Source organism: Gossypium hirsutum, chromosome D09 (genome assembly GCF_007990345.1).
Source record: "Gossypium hirsutum isolate 1008001.06 chromosome D09, Gossypium_hirsutum_v2.1, whole genome shotgun sequence".
Taxonomy (NCBI): Eukaryota; Viridiplantae; Streptophyta; class Magnoliopsida; order Malvales; family Malvaceae; genus Gossypium; species Gossypium hirsutum.
In genome coordinates, this window is record NC_053445.1 from 49,032,347 (window position 1) to 49,052,819 (window position 20,473).

Consider the following 20,473-nt stretch of genomic DNA (forward strand, 5'->3'; position numbering starts at 1 on the left):
TAACCGCCTACCTATACAAGTATAACGTGTCATCTTAGTTTGTAAAAATTTTTAAGTACGTATTCGGTGCACCATTTTGGAGTTATTATTATTTTGAAAATTATTTGATATATATAAAATATTTACAAATATTAATAATAAAAATTAAAAAACCTCAAATATTAATATTCATTAATTTTATAAAATATTCTTAATAAACTTCACAAATATATTCATTCTCAAACTCAAATGAATAAGCAAAAAGTTATTTCATTAATTAAACAGTAAGATAAACCAATACTATACATATATAAATCTATAATTCCAATAAATCCAAAATAAATAATAAAAAATTAAAATTACATCTTTAAAAAAATTCTTTTTTTATCAATTGGTACAAATAATTCAAAACAGAATTGTACTGGAATAATTTATATTAAGATCGAATAATGTCAAAATAAAATGGCGACTTTAACTTAAACCATTTCATCATTTAGAGATTGATTTGCTTCAACCAAACATAAAAAATACCTATAAAAAATTTATTTTTATATCTCTAATTAAAGTCATGAAATGGGTTTATATTTATTACATTGATATATATAAATCATATAAAATATATGTTAATTTTATTACTAAAGAAGAATATCCTTCTACAATAAAAAAATAGAAGAATATCAAGAAGGAAAAAACTATGAAACCATATGAGAAAACTAAACAAGAGTATCTTCAGGCAAAGGTGAGAATTGGTGGAATGAAACTTTTGTCAGTCGATTGCTTGATGAAAACAAAGTCAATGTAGTTGAGAAATGAAGTCTCAATCAATATGTTATTTAATTTATTAGTACAGCCTGCAATATATTTTCTTTAATCTTAACTTAAGATACAATATTCCAGGATCAGGACTTACTTGTTAGAAAGTTTCTGCTGCCACACCCATAATGCCGCTTGGCATACACTTCACAACATCATTTGTGGCACCGCCGGCAATCTCGACAGCTATTTGGACACCGTCTGCAACCAGCTAAAGTGCGAGGTCACCATATTCCATGGAGGAGAACGATGAAGTAATCCCGGTGGAATGTAGCTATAATGTACAGAGAAGAATCCCTCGTGCTCAAGTTAAGGTTGTCGAAAAAAGATAACATTACAATTGTTGTTGTAGACAAAAGGCCTTTGCCAAGGAACTTGAGAAGATTGGAAGAGATCAAAATGTGATTAATCGTAGACCGAGTTTCAACTCTTCTTTTTCTGGCCTGATTAAAACAGGCACGAAATCATAATAACAAAATGATTACTGAAACATGGTGAATTAAAAAAAAAAGGAAGAGTGATATTAAATTTTAATCGACACCATTTCTAGTCAAGATGATAGAAGAATGGTAGTTTTTCTATTTTAATTCAATGAGATTTCAATATCGTTGTTAATGCTTAAGTGTCAAAGTAGCATTATTATGCTAACAAAATAGCTCTCAAATCCCACTTCTTTTTTTTTTTCTGAAGTTGTTATTAATGTATTGAAATGTAATAAACTGGATTAAATGCATAAAGAATAGTGCTTTAGCATATTTAAACACGCGTCTTTTATATTGATAATAAAGCTCATACGAATCGAACTAAGATTCAATTGATTGCTTTAATCATTTTAAAAGAATTACAAATGCACTTATTAACATAACCTGAAATTTATTTCAGTTTATTCATGAAATTACATCTTTATAAAACTACCATATAATATATTTAAGATTCAAATTCATCTTGATGGATTGGATTGTGTTCGAGATCTTCAATAACATTCTTTTGTCCAAAGCAATAAACTATTTTGATTAAAAAATTCCACTTCAATTAAATTTATTGATATATTTTTGTTAAAAATAAATTTAAATTTATTTAACTTTTAAATTAAAAATCTATATTTGAATCAAAGTAAGTCTTTCTTTTTTGTTTTTTTTGAACGGTGAACTTAACAACTCTATTTTCAGATTTGATTTCATTTCTTGAAGTAAAAAATTTGAACATTGAGAATTACAACCTCATTTCCTCTTTTGCCTGCTTCGATCGATATTCATGCTTAGGTTTTTTGTAGGTTGAAAATTTGAGAACTTAAACAGGTCTTTTAAGTATCATATGGTTATTATATGTAAGGTAGGGATTTTAATTTTATTATTTATAGATCTTTGACTTTAACTACGTAGAAATAGTAATTGCATTATCATTTCATGCAAAGGAGGAGGCATCAATCTCATAGTGTCAACCTGTTATAACTTGCAACATAAAATAACGTGTAAAATGTTTTAGTTTCAATATCATTTGTAGCTTTATGGTGTTTGAACTAGAGTAAGAGTTTGGACTCAGTTTATTATAGTACATCCTAGAAATATTTCTAGAGTAAAAGCTGATTCGTAATTTTGAGATTTGGAGTTAATAGGCATCTTATCAAACACTTGTACCTTGAAAAGCCTTTAGTTGGCATTTAATACCAATTCTAAAGTTAGTATTAGAAAATTCTGTGGGGTTTGGGCGGTGTGGTATAGAAATATGGTAGGCAGGCAGGCTCATAGAACAACGAGAGACCCCATACAACAGCTGATTTAATTCAAGGCCAATCAAGCGGCAGTGAAGATGGTATTAATTACTTGACTGACCACTAGCCAGTCCCATTTAATGCTTCCACATCTCATGCTTTCCTTATTCATTCAGGTCTTGAAGACTTGAACAATTGAACGATCAAATTTCCAGGTTTAAAAGAAGCTTTCACTCATGCACACTACTTAGAAATTTGAATTAGCAATTAAAACCCAATTCAAGAAGCAAAACCCAAATTACATTTAAATTATGAAATAAAGAAACAAGGTTGCTCGTAATTAAAACTGCTTAATTTGGATCCATTTCCCTTTGCTTGGAATAGCTTCGTGTACCAAGAACAACTGGTAATATCCAGGCGGTGCCAATGCCGCCGTTTCTGGGGCATACCCTTCCACCAAATAGTTCCCCGAAGAAGTCTTCTTCACTTCATTATGAATGCCAAACTAGCAACCTTGGTTCATTGCAATTGAATGTGTGGTAAAAGATGGAGCCACCATTGTTACGAACAAATCTGATAGAATAACACTCCCTTCTAATGTGAATTCTAGAGAGATTTTCTGCTTATAACCATTTTTAACCCTGGGTTTACCGCAACGATCGATGGCCGAGGCTTTTTTTTGGTGAAATATGGGGGATAAAATGCTTCAAGGCTGAGTTCAGTTGGATAAAGTGCAGAGAAGTTGTAATTAATGTTAGGATTGCTGCCGCCGACTAAGACTCGACCGTCGGACAGCAAATGAGCAGTTGAATGGTAAAGTCTAGGAATCAAAGATGGGGCTAAAACCTCGAACCTGGTGCTTCCGTCACTGTTTCGAGCGTCGGGGCGGTATAAAACTGGGTTCAGAACAGGGTCTCGTGCAACACCCCAACCAGCAGTGCCTTTGGCCGCACCATTTATGATGAGAACGTCGCCGGTCGGTAACATGATCATGTCGCCCATCACTCTGTTGATTGGCATTTCCTCCATTTCCCATTCCGGAGATGCCGCTGTAATTATCAAGCGACCACAAGATTTGATGCCGGAACAAAGACTCCAACATTAGCCTTCTCATTCGAATCCGGGGCTGTCCCACCGCAGATTAAGACCTCAGCATCTGGGTACTAGTGTTATTGTCGCTATCGGTGGTACTAAGAGTTTCAAAGGAAGAAGAACAGAGTATCCGGTGCTGGGATAATTGCGGGAAATCCCACCAGGCATTACAGGATAGCTTCTAATCACCTTATTGTTAATATAATCGAGTAGAATCCCTCGATCATTAGCGAAAACGAAAAGATTTCCGTCGGTGGATAGATGTAGAAAAGGGTAGAGATTGTTGGGGACCAACGCTGAATATCTTGTTTCCTTTAGGAAAGGAAGTTTGTAAAGTATTCGATCGGAACCGGAGAGTTTTGGAATAAATTCATACGTGAACTGATATCGTCCACCCACCACAATGATCTTTCCATCGGGTAAAACTTGATTAGAAGCATACCACCTCGGTGAAAGAAGTCCATTTTGATCTTCTTCCCAATCGCAATCCATGCATGGCTTGAAATACCGAACAACTTTTTCACCAAGTCGATAACCACCACTTTGCACTAACGTACCATCGATCGAAAATGCGCCCGAAGAACACCACGTATCAGACAATATAGTCAGTGGCCTAACAGCTCGAGTTGCCGGATCGAACTCAACGGAATGCGCATAACAATCGGATGATTTCGAGTCTTCTTTGATGCACTTCCCTTGCGGAAGAGTAATGTTGGAAGGACCAAACTCGGACCGGTCGAAAGTGACAATCTTCTCATTGGGTAACAATGCCATATGCATTGCCGAAACTCCGATGCTTCTTTTCAACAGTTTCCATTTCCCTTGGTAAGATTGAGCGCCTACATTGAAGACTGATGAACAACATACCAAGAGCATGAATATGAGGATTTTCGGGTCCATTATTTTGCGTTTAACTTGAGGAACCGACATGAATTGCTCTGAGTGATTTGCATGTTAATTGTAAGGAAAGAGGAAAGGGAAGTGAATTAATGAGAAGAAAACTTGCTTTGGTCATATGGTATCCCCTAACAGATAAATTTAACATTGAATAAAGATTCTAATTGGCTATATTGAGATATTGGACCGTGAAAAGACTACACGTACATATCTTAACTGTGACTCGGTTCATGCGCATAGATCACTGTAGAATTGTCGAAAGTAATTAAATGCATGAATCTACCATCTTTCGCTGCTTTACACCAGCATTTATATCTCTGAGTAAATTCGTTTCAAATTGAATAGTTGGTTTCTACCATCACTTTTGGGTGCGGTGGGAAAATTAGATTTGAATGTGCCATATTTAAAAGTAATCAGTTTTATCAAATTGATTGTAATTTATTTAGTCACCACAATTACATTTTACCATTTTGAAGGAAGAGTGAAAATTAGGGATAATTATGCGGATAACAAGCAATTCATATGGTTCGAAGCACACCCTTCAAAGTTTAAGTTTAAGAAACTTTTTTTATACTGTATAATAATAATTACATGCTTTTTACTGATCACCTTTAAATAATTTAAAGTTTTAAATTATTTCCCTTACATTTGAATAAAATATATATTATTTATTGTAATTATCAATTTTAAATAAATGACATAATATTTATTATTAATTATTATACTTGCTAATCACTAACTCGTGATCACAATGAATATATGTTTAATTTTAGAGAATTAGTAACTAGGTGAAATTGTATGAGATTTTATTTTTATTAGTAATTATGTTGTCGAACATTTTTCTAAACTGACATAATACACACAAGGATTTGACTTTAAATTTTATTATTTATAGAATTTTTTTCCCTCAATATTACTGACAATTATTTATAATAGAATTTAAATTCATATAATTGTTACCATTTATGTTACTAAATATAATATAGAAACTTATAATGAAATTATTATTGAAGACGTAAGAAACTTAATTTTTGTTTCACAATATGGAATCCATCGTCCTTGAGATTGCCCTTTCGAATTGGCTCCACTTCTGCTCCAATGTCCCAGTATATCCAATCGACATCCTCACCAGCCCCGGCGAGGGCCTTCTCTTCTGAGTTCAATTCACTGCTGGTACTGCTACCGGAGCAAGACATGAGAGTCTCGTAATAACCCAAGCTAACCGCTATTAACCCAAATTGAGAGCTGTTCTTCCAGTGGTGCATCAGCCTGTTAGCTTTCTCTTCCGATTCCTTGTCGACACAAAGAAGACCGCCGAACCCTTAGCCCTTGTTGGCCATGGACTTCAATAGGTGGTGTTGAGGGTGATCCTCAAGGCCTGGGTACACGACCCTTAGACCCATTTTCTTCATTCTAGTAGCATATTCCATGGCTCTGAGGCAGTGCTCCTTCATTCTCAGGCCCAAGTGAGGTATCCTTTCAGAGAGTTCAAAGGCAACCTTGGCGTTCATGCTCGGGCCTAGAAGCATCAAAGAACCTTGGTGAAGGTCCATCATGGAGTTCAACAGGCTTGCAGGACACAAACAGCACCTGAAATTTCCCATTTTATTGCATTAACAAATCTAATCCAATATTAATAAACTAATACGAATGTGGACTAGTTGTCAAAACGATACTTTTACTTTTCCACTAAATTTATCAAATTTAGAGCATTAAAACTTTAAGTTGGTATACAGAATTTATCAGAAATATAATACAAAAAATAACACGCGACATGCTTTTCAGGTGATCACTAATGGCATCATTCATTGGGTAGATAAGTTTCCCCTCACCAAACCTAAAAAGTTTGGTTATTTTGTAGAGCATTATTGTCATACCAGAATAGACTATATTCATTTTCCATTTTATATGATTTTCCAATGTAAGACATGTAATGGTACATGAGAAACATTCGATAACTCGAACCTGCGACAACATCGGCCCCACCGCATATGAACTTGGACATACTGTGAACGACCACATCAGCACTAAGCCGAGCAGGGGAAAGAACCATGGGAGAGAGCGTTGTCTACAACCACCATGGTTCCTTTGTCATGTGCTAGCTTGCTTAGCTCCGGAATGTCGGCTACGGTGAGTGTTGGGTTGGAAATTGACTCGAAGAACAACACTTGGTCCTTATTTCGACGATGGCGTTTTTCACCTCTTCGTGATCGGTTATGTCCACAAATGTGGTCGTGATGTTACAAGTTCTGGGCAGGAAATGGGTTAAAAGTGCATGGGTTCCTCCGTAGAGGGTCGCCGACGCCACCACATGTCCGCCGCTGCTGCAGAGTTGCAACATCACTAATACATGCACGAATGAGATGAAATTTATTAGATTCCAATCATCAAAACAGCCAATTTTCAGGCTTAGGAAATCAGCAGACTTGCGACAAATTTTTGGATGGGGTCCTGACATTTCTAGGTTGAGATGTCTCATGGCGTTTGAAGATCTATCTCTTAACTTCGAAACGCATTTTGAATCACTTGATTTTGAGTTCGGGAGCCCAAATTATAACCTTTAATAAAGACTGCGCGAGCAAAATTTCTGAATGGTATTATGACGGGAATTACGAATTTCGGGCCTTTAATTCGAGTTTAAATCATATTGGATTCGGGTTTTAGACTTAATTTTTATTATATATGAGCTCAATATTATATTGTCAGATCTTATTATTTTATTATTATTTTATTCCAATTTTTTTATAATTATTAAGTATTTTAAGTTATTTAGGAGTTTTATGTTAATAAGAAATTTTAGTTTAAAACTATTTCTTGTTTAGATTAAATTAGAGTTTTAGTATACTTAAGAGTTCTATTTAGATTTATTTAGATAGCCTATATATAGGCATTTACATTGTACACAATTCATTCAATTCATTATTATTCTATTTCTCTGATTGTGGATTCTTCGTGTTTTCAAGGCTTTTTAGGACTTCTACACGCCCTGTTCTATCTTTCCATTTATCTTCTTTATTTATTTACTTAATCTTTGATTTATCATTTTATTTTAGTTATTTATTTTAATTTTTTTATCTGACTTGAATTCAATTTTGTTTTAGATTGTGTCAAAATCTAAATTTTTTCCCGAATGTCTAGAGCCCTAAGTCAAATCCGCGACTTTGACAAACTTTATGATCCGCTTTCGCGTTCATCCTTCTCATCATTTATTAATTGGTATCAAATTTGGGTGTTTTAGGTGTTCTTTTTATTTTTATAAACTGATTTTTAGAAACAGCCTCAAAATAATTTTTTTTACCCCGACAGTTTTCAAAATAAATATTTTTCAGTGGGTAAACGATTTTAAAATGATCTAAAATTTTATATACCATTTCTTGACACTGTTTTAAAGTATAAAAGAATATTTCCCACAAAAAAGTGATAAAAAGCATAAAAAAATAAAATACAAAAAAATAAAAAATATTTTGTGGATTGAATTTTGTGCTGAAACTTTTCAGATCAGATCTACATTATTTGAGGAGGCTACAATTTAAATTTCATAATTTTGGAAATAGAGAACAAGTCAAACGAAGTTTGTCAAGTTGCTTTGTAATTTTTCGGGCTTTCGGGTTTCAGCAATTTTCATTGACTCTTAGCTTTAAGTTTTCATTTGTTTTTACTTTTTATTTGTTCATTTACACATTCTAACACTTTCTTGTTTCTTGTTTTAGTAGGTTAAAGCACGTTACATATTCATTCCTTCATATAATAAATTCTTTGATGTCTAGCTGATTTTGGACTCATAATGCTCTTAGGTTTGCTTTGTTAATTTGATTTTAATATATTTTGATTAATTGATATCGACACTTTTTAAAAAACTCGCAAGATTAATTCTTACCTTATTGAGAATTTGATTTTTATTTCTAAGTACATAACAGTGAATTTTGCTTAAATTTTCTTTTCTTAAGTGTTGTGTTCTTTTCATGCTTTCATAATGATTAGCAATACTATGTTTGGGAAGTTGAGAAGAGATTAAGATGTTCGAAATGCTCGAGATCAGCAATGTGACACTATTCTAGACACGATCAACAAAAATTTAGAACGTCTAAGTACTAAAATTAAACGTCAGAATTGTAATTGGGGAGATAAGATTGATCAGCCTCATCTTCGTGCAAATAATGCTCTACGTGTCTCGTGCAAATTATGAGACTTTGATTAATAATGACCGTAGGCAACATTCTTTAGCTAAACTAAAGTTCAACATTCACGGTTTCGAGGGAAATATGATCTTGAAGCATATTGTGAGTGATAATTAAAAATTGACCTTATGCTTCGTTACTATAAATGCCAAGAAGAGGAAAAAGTCCAATTGGCGACCCTTGGAGTTTCAGATTATGCGTTGAGTTGGTGGATTTAATTTGGAATTGATCGTCAAAGAAACCATGAAAGGGTAATTAAAACATGGGACAAGTTGAAGCAAGTGATGCGAAAGCGTTACGTTCCTTCTCATTACTATAGTGAGGTCTCAACAAGACTTCAACGCCTTATTCAAGGTAATCGATCTGTTGATGAGTACTTTAAGGAGATGGAGATGCTAATGCAAAGAGCAAATATACAAGAGGAGGAAGAAACTACCATGGTATGATTTGTAGATGTAAGGGTTGGAAGTTATATATAAGCAAAGAATTGAGCTAAAACAGCGGGGTTACAGATTTTGCAAAGCAAGAGAGCATTATGAAAAAAATAAATATCAAAGGGGTATGTCCAAATGAATTTATATTCCTATAAAATCGAAGTCTAAACTCACATTAAACAACTAGTTTAAGGAGGATCGACTTATATAATAATTAATTATAGGGAAGGATAGTATGAAATAAAGATGTCACATCATCTTGTATCTTTTATCAATTATTTAATGTCATTTTAGTATTTTTTTATGTTATTGACATATGATTTTAGTAACTTTTTAAAGTCTAAAGTTTAGTGTCTAAGGTCTAGATTAAAAAAATTACTAAAATGATGTGTCAATAATATAGAAAAAGATGTTGAAATGGCATTAAATAATTAGTAAGGGATCTGCTTGATAAATTTTTTTAAGAATTTATAACTTATTATTGAAAGATGACAAATAAACTTAAGCCAGTAATAAAGATTTTGCCCTACTTGCGGTACCATTTATTGAATTGATCTAAGGGCGAGGTGTGGTTCAATTTAAAGACTTTCTTTGTCTCGTGTTATCAGATTTATTGCTGGGTTTTATGCCATGCATCGAGATACTACTCTTCTCTTTCGGAATAAAATGATTTCCTTGAATAAACAAAAAGTAATATATACGGTTAAGTAAGAAGATAGTGTATACATTAAGGATTTAATTGTCAATTTTTCATAGGGTTAATTATGGTAATATCAATTAACTTTTTTTTCTAAAGTATTATGATTATATAAGCTCTTCCATCATATGCTCAACCAATTAAATGATTCCACGTCATTTTTTAATTAGTAAATAAAACAGCAAAAGTGAAACACAAAAAAATCTTAGTTGAATGTGGACAGATTAGAATCCTAGCTCATACCAAAAATTATTTTATTAACTCTTCTTACATTTCTATAAATTAAAATAAACATATTTTTTTTTAACATCATATGTATAGTTGGTAAGAAGAGATGATGGATGATGGGTTAATTTTTAATTGATAAAGACATGAATGATGTGATAAGAAAGGTTCATAAAATGATTTTTCGAGTACAAATATAAATCTTCAAGTATTTTTTATAGGTTAAATAAAATTAAAATAGTTTTCCTGTTTGCTTCTTCTATTCGTCTCTCTCGTCTTACCTTCTAACCTTTTTTATGGATCAAACAAATAAAATGTTATATTATTTTTTAATAAATAATTTATTATTTTATTTTATAGAAAAACTACACATATCCGCATCTATAAAAATCAATAAAAATAAGGATATATTCTCCATTATTATAGAAGACCGAAAGCCAAAAGTTAAAAAGTGTTTTTCCATGTGATAGCAGTACATTGGATAATGAGAATTATTTATTATGTCACTGGTTATACGTTGGCCACGTTAAACATGTGTGCATCGTCGATGTGACTTAAAATAAGAATTGTAATTAGCTTTAAATAACATTCCAAAATATCACTAAATTCCATGTACCTTCGGACGATGGAACCGTGCAAAACGTGCATCCATAGAATCTAAAAAAGTAAAAAAGGAAGACCTCTCTGTCAATTTGGAATTATATCGGAAAAAGAAACGTTTTAGCCATCACTTTATACTGGGCAAAGAAAAAAGGATGATTTTATGATATACTATACTTTCCGGATTGCCTAAATAATCATTATTGAAGGGAAATAATAGGGTAATAAATGTGATAATGGTTCATATTGTAGATGGCACAGGGGAGCAACTGAGAAAAGAGGTTTTGGGTGTGTAAGAGATTGGGAGGGAGTTGTCTCCAAGTGTTTTTATAATATGTAGATGAGTTATATATATATCTTGTGTATTTCTTAATTTGGTGCGGGTAGGAGGTATCAATTATAGAAGGAAATTGATTGAACATGGGTCTTAATCATCATATATTCTATTCTATAAATATAGGAGTAGAATGACGAATTGTTAACTAAGAGTACTAAATGAAGTCAACATGAGGTGATTAAATGAAATGTCGTCAATTTTGAAAAAATGATGAATTAACGGATCTTGATAAGAGTTCTTTCTTATATATCTTACTACATGTGCACTTTATATGACATGGTATTCGGCAAGATGATTCAGAAACTAAACTCCTAGCTAGTGAGGCTATGAGGCCGGACACTATCGAAATCTATCTTCAAGTGTAGGCTTATATTAATTCGTGGAAGGATGATATGACGAAGGCATAAAAAAAATCTAATAGTACCAATGAGTGTCAAATGTGGAGTTTGAAGAGAGATTTAAACCATAATGAAAGGTCAAAGGAAATAAATATCTATCATTTTTCTTAATCCATAATGATCGAGTCTACGTCGCCACTAACATTAGCAACATGTCAATAATCAACTATAAACGACCATCCCACATTTTTTGTGTGGGGGTGGAAAAGACGTTTTAGGCGTGTATGTGTAAATATTTAAAATATAACATCCGATAAATAATGTGAAATAAATTAATTTAAAGTAATAAAAAAATTCAGATAAGTAAAAATATTAATTATTATATAGTTTGTATTGTCATTTTCTTTATAATAAATTAGAAGGTAACAATGAATCTTTAGTTAAAAATGTAAATGTTTAATGTGTTATGCTTAAATCTATCATTTACATAAATTTATATAAAGGTTTGAAAATACAAAATCACTCTATAATAATCTATATTGACCTTTATAAATATTCAATTTTGATTATTAACATTTTATCTTTTACATGAGATAAAATAATATTATATTTTAAGAAATTGTGTTACCACGCGTGGAGCAACTAGCATTATCGTTTCACTTAATATTTCTTTCAAATCAACAACTTTTGTTTATAATAGTTGTTGTTTAGAACAATTGTTGTTCGAGAATTGTTATGTTCAAAACAAGATTTTAGTTAGAATAATTGTCATCTAGTGTAGTTGTTATTTGAGAACAACTCTTGCTAAAAAAACTTATGTTTGAAACAAGTCAAAATAACTATTATTCAAGAACAACTCTCTTTCAATAACAATCACCGTCTTGCGTTTTAAGAGATGTTTTACATGATACTGCTTCACCAAAGTAGAAGTGAAAATAACACCCAAGTACAATCATCGCCTAGTGTAGATGTTTCATGTTTGATTCTTAAAGCTCTCTCCCTAAAATTCTCTCATTTTATTTTATTTATTTAGTCTTATCATTAGTCATATTTTCTTTTCTCCACTTTACCAACCACCACATGTTGTTGCATTCAATGTTATCAAATCTACTCTAGTCTTTCTCTTTATATTTTTCCGGCATATCTCGTTCACTTGTTTGTAACATTTTATCTCTCCATCAAAGAACCCTCTACGACCTTTTAAAATATACTTTTTAATATTTTTCATGATTGAATTGGTGTCGAGTTAACTCATAACACCAACTTAATCACGTAAATAATATTATAATTAATATTAATTTTTTTTACAAGCCATACACTATTATTAGGAATAAATCACTACCACACACGCTACTAGAAAACAATTCCTATAACTTTAACCCACCATGTGGACATGGGAGAAACAACTACGTAGTATTACTCTGGAATTTTAAAAGCTCCAATCACAAAAAGCATATACTACTTTATTAAGTTCTCTATGTGCCCAAAAGAAACCACATATTGTTGAATTGATTTTTAATAGAAACACAATGTCTTATAACAAGACCAATTTCAGTCTGATTAGGTTCAATCGAGCCAAGGGCTCGGTATACTTCAAGACAATCAGTCTCAATTACCACTATCAAATTGTAGTCCTTTGAGCCAAGAAAGAGCATCCCGAATGGTCAAAGCTTCTAAATAAGAGCAGAAATTGCTCCCGTAACATGCCCTGTTAACCCTTTGTGAAAGTCTCCTCTCTCGTTTCGAATAGCAGCTCCATAGCCCCGTTCGTGCATCAAACGTCCAGTTACAACATCTGTATTGCATTTTTAGCAATGATGGTAACGACAATGTCCATCTTCTAGAATTCTGTTGCACCGTAGAAGTTGCATGTACCCTGGCCCAATTGACATTTCGAAACTTTCCAATCCTGCAGGTAAGACATAGCAAAGTGGAAGATGTGAGCAGCAGAAAAATCCTTATGTTGCCAAACAAACAAGTTTTTAAACCAAATACTCCTCACGATTACACAGCCTTTTTTAAGCCTTTCGAGCTCCCCAATATTCAACAGTTTAAGCAACAAACCAGGGTCACTAACACCATATATATCAATGTCACTTCTCTGCCAAACAAGCATTGCCACACCGAAGGTACAAAGGATCGATCGGCATTCCCCTATGAATTAAATTGGATTTACAAGGAACAAATCCTTTCAAACAACGCCAAATAAAATCGCTAACTTGCAGCATAAGTAAGCTATTCCACACTTCCAACCAAGGACTATTCTCAAACAAGTTTTGAGGCCAGAAAATCTCTTAGTGGCTAACATATGGCCGGATTTAACATAGAGAAGAGCCAAATGTTATTGCATTTTATAACTAAATACTATATTTTTAATAAGAATTAAATATGTAATGCATTTATTACAACTAAATAAAATAATTGTCAAACTTAAAACTTTCATTACTAAAACTAAAAGTGTTATTGCAATTTTAGAATAAATAAATGGCATATATTTAAGGGAATTATTCTTTAAAAAATATTTTCATTTAATAGGTAGAAAGAAGTAAAAAATTGTTTATGGTAAAAATACATTATTTTAAGGAAATACATATTGTTGAAATTTTAAGATAAATAAATGTAATTAATTCTGTCCATACATGATGCAAATAAGAACGTAATTTCCCAAAATCTAGTTTGGTTTCCTACCCTGACTCATTTTCCACATTTAAATTTAATCAAGCATACAAATAGTAAAAATATTATTTATAATAAATGCCTATAATGATTCTTTCTCAAAAACAACCCTATAATAATTCTAGAAAAAAGCATTTCCATTTAATAGGTAGAAGGCAATATAAATCTACTTATGGTAAAATACATTATTTGTAGTGACTGTTGATCTAGACATATTGGTTTCGTCCCTTAATTGAACTTTCGCCGTGTTCACCGCCTGTCTTGCTACTTTCTTGTTTGATTTACCATCCAAATTCTTGATCCTCCAAATCAACACATGGTAAGGCCTGTAAATAAAGATTTAGCTTGTAAAATTGATTTGTGAAAAAATAAGTTGCTATATGTAAATCAAAACAAACAAGTAGCAACACTGAATGCCTGGAAACTGCTTCAATCGGCCTGTAACTAAAAGAATTGCAGAAGAATATAGTGAATACCTAAAATAGCAGAGACGACGTAAGAAAAGTTTTTGCTTTTAATTTTTTTTATTTGTATGCATGAAATCAGTCCTATTTATAAGTACAAGTAGAGTGTTATTCTTGATATAATTTGTAAGTAAACAATAAAATTGTTTTTAACTTTAGATTATTTACGTATTGGCTCCATTAATAACGCTTGTATGTATTGTTTTGCAGAAATATTCATTGACCAATTAATTCATGACATGAAAACGCAATTTTTTCATTAGTAAAAAATAATGAAATCGCATGCTCTTTTTTCGATTGGTAAAAATACTAATATCCATTAAATCCTATGTCAATAAATTAATTCAATTATCAATAATTAAGTCAGTTCTCAAAGTTGGGTGTGCGAGAAAGTGATATATTTCCACCCATTTTTTCACCCAATCAAGTACAGACCTGAGCCTTGGCCGCTGGTGGGGGAGAAAGTGATGTATTTCCTTTTTGCGGCATAATAATGCGTTGGCCTTGGCATTTTTGTTGGTGGCAGCGTTTGTTACTCCCTTCACTACCATGGTGGGGTTTGTTGTCTTCGGTGCAAACTTGTTTGGGCGATGGTGTCGATTGAAGGTTTTGGTTCCCATATGAGAATTTTTGGGCATTTCGAGATTGCCTGATTTGTTAGATTTGTTTGCATTTATTGGTTCAAGTTAGCAGAGACGTGTCCATTGCAACGAAGGTGAGGGCATGAAGGGGCTGTATGCATCATGGCTCCTAAACCTTGATGGCTGAATACCAACATATCAGTGAGGGTTTCTGTCCTTACTTCCTCTTGATCGGCAGTGACAGCCTAATTCAAGTGAATTGTGCTTCGTCTCTCGGATTTGGGTTTCAGGCCTTTTGGTTCTTCTCCTATATTGTATGTACAATTTGTCTTTTACTAATTATATTTTGTACAATTTGCCATGTACTTATTGTTGAAAGGTCAACAAAGGTAGGAAGCAACTTGTTAAAAAGGTTGAGCAAGTTGCACCGAATGTTGAAAAGTTGAATGGGATAATTGCAATTTTGGTCTCTAATTTTTTAGGCCATTTGCAAGTTAGTCCCTGAACTTCAATTATAAATAGGCCTTTTCATTTTTCATTTCAACCATCCCAACCAATCTTTCTCTCTTAGTTTTCTCTCTTCTCCCATTTGAGAATTCTTAAGGAATTCTATTTGTTTGTAATATTTTGGAGATAGTAAAGTTATCATCTGGTGTTAGTGCCCGAGGACGTAGGTATAATTTACCGAACCTCGTTAAAACTCTTATGTTCTTTTTGTCCTATTTTTCTTTCAATATTTGAGGGTATAATAGTAGTATTTAATTGTGCTATTAAATTACGTTAGAAGGAATATTCTGACTAAGGAAAGACTTGGTATTTAAGAGATCCTTGTGATCCACCTCTCTTCCCTGGGAATTGAACTTTGTGTGATTTTTTAGTACAATAATTTACACGCTTCCGACCCTATTGGAACAACAAGTGGTATCAGAGCCGAAGGTTAATCGTAGTATGCTCTGTGGTTGCAGTTTAAACTGATCTTCCACATCAGAAAAGATTTCCTTAGGTATATTGAAAGATTATGGAGAAAACGGCCGGTGTAGGAGCTTCAACATCGTCCATGTGGACAAGACCGACAATTGCAAATGCAAGATTGGCCGTGGAGATCTTTGATGGCACGGGCCATTTTGGTATGTGGCAAAGTGAGGTTCTAGATGCCCTTTTTCAGCAGGGTCTAGACATTGCCATTGATGAAGAGAAACCAGATGATGTACATGAGAAAGATTGGAAGACGATCAATCGGTTGGCATGTGGCACAATTCGATCATGCCTTTCTCGAGAGCAGAGGTATGCTTTTCAAAGGAGACTTCTGCAAATAAGTTGTGGGTGGCACTTGAAGAAAAATTTTTGAAGAAAAACAGTCAAAATAAGCTCCACTTGAAGAAAAGACTGTTTCGCTTCACATACGTCCCAAGTACCACAATGAATGATCACATCACCAAATTTAATCAGTTAGTCACTGATTTGCTGAATATGGATGAGACATTCAAAGATGAAGATTTGGCTTTGATGCTGTTGGGGTCACTTTCTAAGGAGTTTGAGTTCCTAGAAACTACTCTACTTCATGGCAGGAGTGATATATCTCTGAGCGAAGTCTGTGCGGCCTTATACAGTTATGAACAGAGAAAGAAGGACAAACAGAAAAACTCAATCAGAGATATAGAAGCTTTAGTAGTCCGAGGTCGTTCATACACTCGGAAGAAAACTCAAAAGGGGAGATCAAAGTCAAAGTCCAGACTCGGGAAAGATGAATGTGATTTTTGTCATGAGAAAGGCCACTGGAAGAAAAATTGTCCAAAGCTGAAGAATAAGGGAAAATCTGCTGTAGATGCTTGTGTTGCTAAGCATGATACTAATGACTCTGAACTATCACTGGTTGCATCATCATCGTCGTTCCATTCAGATGAGTGGATATTGGATTCGGGTTGTACCTATCATATGTCCCCTAACCGGGAGTGGTTCTCTGATTTAGTAGAACTAAATGGAGGAGTTGTTTATATGGGCAATGACAATGCCTGTAAAACTGTTGGGATAGGTTCAATCCAATTAAAGAATCAAGATGGATCAACCAGAGTTCTGACTGATGTTCGGTACGTGCCCAGTTTGAAGAAAAATCTCATCTCATTGGGAGCCTTGGAATCTAATGGTTCAGTTGTTACTATGAGAGATGGGATTTTGAAAGTGACATCTGGCGCACTTGTGATATTGAAGGGCATCAGGAAAAATAACTTGTATTACTACCAATGTAGTACAGTTATTGGAGCAGTCGCTACAGCTTCTGGTATCAAAGAATTGGACTCAATGCAGTTGTGGCATATGAAGTTGGGACATGCCAGCAAAAAATCCTTGCAAATTCTGGCAAAGCAAGGATTGTTGAAAGGTGCAAAGGCTTACAAATTAAAATTTTGCGAGCATTGTGTTCTGGGAAAGCAAAAGAGAGTGAAATTCGGTACTGCTATCCATAATACAAAAGGTATTTTGGAATATGTTCACTCAGATGTGTGGGGGCCTTCCAAGACACCTTCATTGGGAGGAAAACACTACTTTGTTACTTTTGTTGATGACTTTTCCAGAAGAGTTTGGGTGTATACCATGAGAACTAAGGATGAAGTGCTTAGAGTTTTTCTTAAATGGAAAACTATGATCGAAAACCAGACTGGCAAGAAAATCAAGCGGCTTAGGACGGACAATGGAAGGGAATATAAAAGTGATCCGTTCTTCGATGTGTGCCAAGAGTATGGTATTGTTCGACACTTCACAGTTAGGGATACACCACAGCAGAATGGATTGGCAGAGCGTATGAATCGAACATTGCTGGAGAAAGTTCGATGTATGTTGTCCAATGCTGGGTTGGGCAAGCAATTTTGGGCTGAGGTTGTGACATACGTTGGCCATCTTGTTAATCGTTTTCCATCATCTGCATTAGAAAGAAAAACTCCTATGGAAGTATGGTCTGGAAAACCGGCTACAGATTATGATTCCTTACATGTGTTTGGATCCACTGCATATTACCATGTGAAGGAGTCAAAGTTAGATCCGAGAGCAAAGAAAGCTCTCTTTATGGGAATCACTTCTGGAGTGAAGGGATTTCGTCTTTGGTGCTTAAGCACAAAGAAAATGATCTGTAGCAGAGATGTTACCTTTGATGAATCTGCCACATTGAAAAAGGTAGCAGATAAAGATATTCAGACGAGCAATACTCCACAGCAGGTGGAGTGTACTCCAAAACAGGTGGAGTTTGAGCAGATGGGGATTTGCCCAGTTAATAAGTCTAATTCTCCAGCCACAATGGAGGAATTAGAGGTTGAAGAGGTTCTGACCCAAGAACCACTAAGTACACCAGAACCAGTTACAGTTGCAAGGCCACGGAGAGAAATTCGTAAACCTGCTCGATTTACTGATATAGTGGCCTACGCCCTTCCCGTTGTTGATGATATTCCTATCACTTATCAAGAAGCAATGCAAAGCTTAGAAAGTGATAAATGGAAAAGCGCCATGGATGAAGAAATGCAGTCTCTCCGGAAGAACAATACTTGGGAGTTGGCGCAATTACCGAAAGGTAAAAGGGCAATTGGATGCAAGTGGGTATTCGCAAAGAAAGATGGATCTCCTAGCAAGAAGGATATTCGCTACAAGGCAAGATTGGTAGCTAAAGGCTACGCTCAGAAGGAGGGAATTGACTACAATGATGTATTTTCCCCTGTTGTGAAGCATTCCTCCATTAGAATTTTGTTGGCCTTGGTAGCACAGTTGAATTTGGAGCTAGCTCAACTTGATGTTAAGACGGCTTTCTTGCATGGTGAGTTAGAAGAGAAGATCTATATGACTCAGCCCGAAGGATACACAGATGCTGGTGGTAGAAATTGAGTTTGTAAGCTGAACAAATCGCTATATGGATTGAAGCAATCCCCGAGGCAGTGGTACAAGCGATTTGATAGCTTTATGAGAAGGCAGAAGTACACAAGAAGCAAATATGACAATTGTGTATATTTGCAGAAGCTGCATGACGGATCTTTCATTTATCTACTCTTGTATGTTAATGATATGTTAATCGCTTCGAAGAGCCAAAATGAGATAAATAAGCTGAAGGCTCAGTTGAATCAAGAGTTCGAGATGAAAGATCTAGGTGAGGCCAAGAAGATTCTCGGCATGGAGATAAGTAGAGATAGACCGAGAGGCAAGCTCTGTTTAAATCAGAAGCAATATCTGAAAAAGGTATTACAATATTTTGGTGTAAATGAAAACACAAAACATGTAAGTACCCCACTTGCTTCTCATTTAAAACTTAGTGCTCAATTATCTCCGAAGACTGAAGATGAAAGAGAATATATGGCGAAAGTCCCATATGCTAATGCAGTTGGGAGTTTGATGTATGCTGTACGAGCCCATTTTGCCCGGGCCCATACCAACAAAATAACTCAAATAATAAACCCAAAAGTAACAGCCCATTTACAAACCCAAACTCTGACCCAAAATTTATACCCAAACAAATCAAAATCCTAAAGCTCAAATGGCCCAAAATCTAAAACATTTTTCAGCAAAATTCAGCAGCAAACCCTAGCTGGCCGCCGCATGCCTCGCGTGGCCTCCTCGTCTGCCACGCCCAGCTCTCCATGCCACCATGTCGGCCACCTGCTCCTCCTCCACTACCAGCACCTCCATACCCTGCAAGATCAAGACAAAAAACAGGATAGAATAATAGAAAAAGGATGTAAAATGGGTTATAAAACCCGAAATGAAAAACGGAAATAGGGGGTTTTTTTTTCTTTGGGTTCTTCTTCTTTTTTTTTTGTTTGTTTTTTTTGGCATTTGAATACAAAAAAAATAGAAGTTAGAGTTTAAAAAAAATACATAGATCTCAGTACTGAGATAGCAAGCATTCGGAAAAAAGGAAAGGCAAACGGAAAAGGTTACTTTTTTTCGATTTCTATATACATATCTATACATTTTTAAAGTTAATATAAACCTAAAATCTATATATTCTAAGACCAAGAACAAATAACAAAAAAAAAATATATATTTTTTTACCCGGCGCCGGCGCCGGCGAGCCTCCGGTGGCCGTCCGGTGACCGGCCCCTGGCCGGATTCCCCTCCCTTCTCTCTTCCCTCTCTCTTTTTTTTTCTTTCCCTCTCCCCAAATGATTTTTTTGGTTAGTTTAGGCCTTATATAGCCCTCCAAAACGACGTCGTTTTGGGGGCTACACTTAAGCCCCAAAACGACGTCGTTTTGGCCATGCCCGACCCGCTAGAGGATCCGCGTGTTTTCATTTGAATGGGATATTTATGCGCGCAGTCCTTCCGCTTTTCTGATGCTTCACAATTAAGTTTTTTATGGTTTTCAATTTGGCCCTATAATTTCTCGCGCTTTTCGATTTAGTCCCCGCCAATGTGCTGCGTTTTAAAGGAAGGGAATAATTGTTGTTTTGGTCCCCCAACGCTTCACGCGCGTACAAT

At 34.5% G+C, this 20,473-nt stretch overlaps 2 pseudogenes; both read right to left on the reverse strand.

The window, feature by feature from the left end:
• Nucleotides 1-2,781: 2,781 nt before the first annotated feature.
• Nucleotides 2,782-4,614, reverse strand: LOC121220976 (aldehyde oxidase GLOX1-like; annotated as a pseudogene).
• A 901-nt stretch (nt 4,615-5,515) lies between these two features.
• Nucleotides 5,516-6,833, reverse strand: LOC107892847 (methionine gamma-lyase-like; annotated as a pseudogene).
• Nucleotides 6,834-20,473: the final 13,640 nt, after the last annotated feature.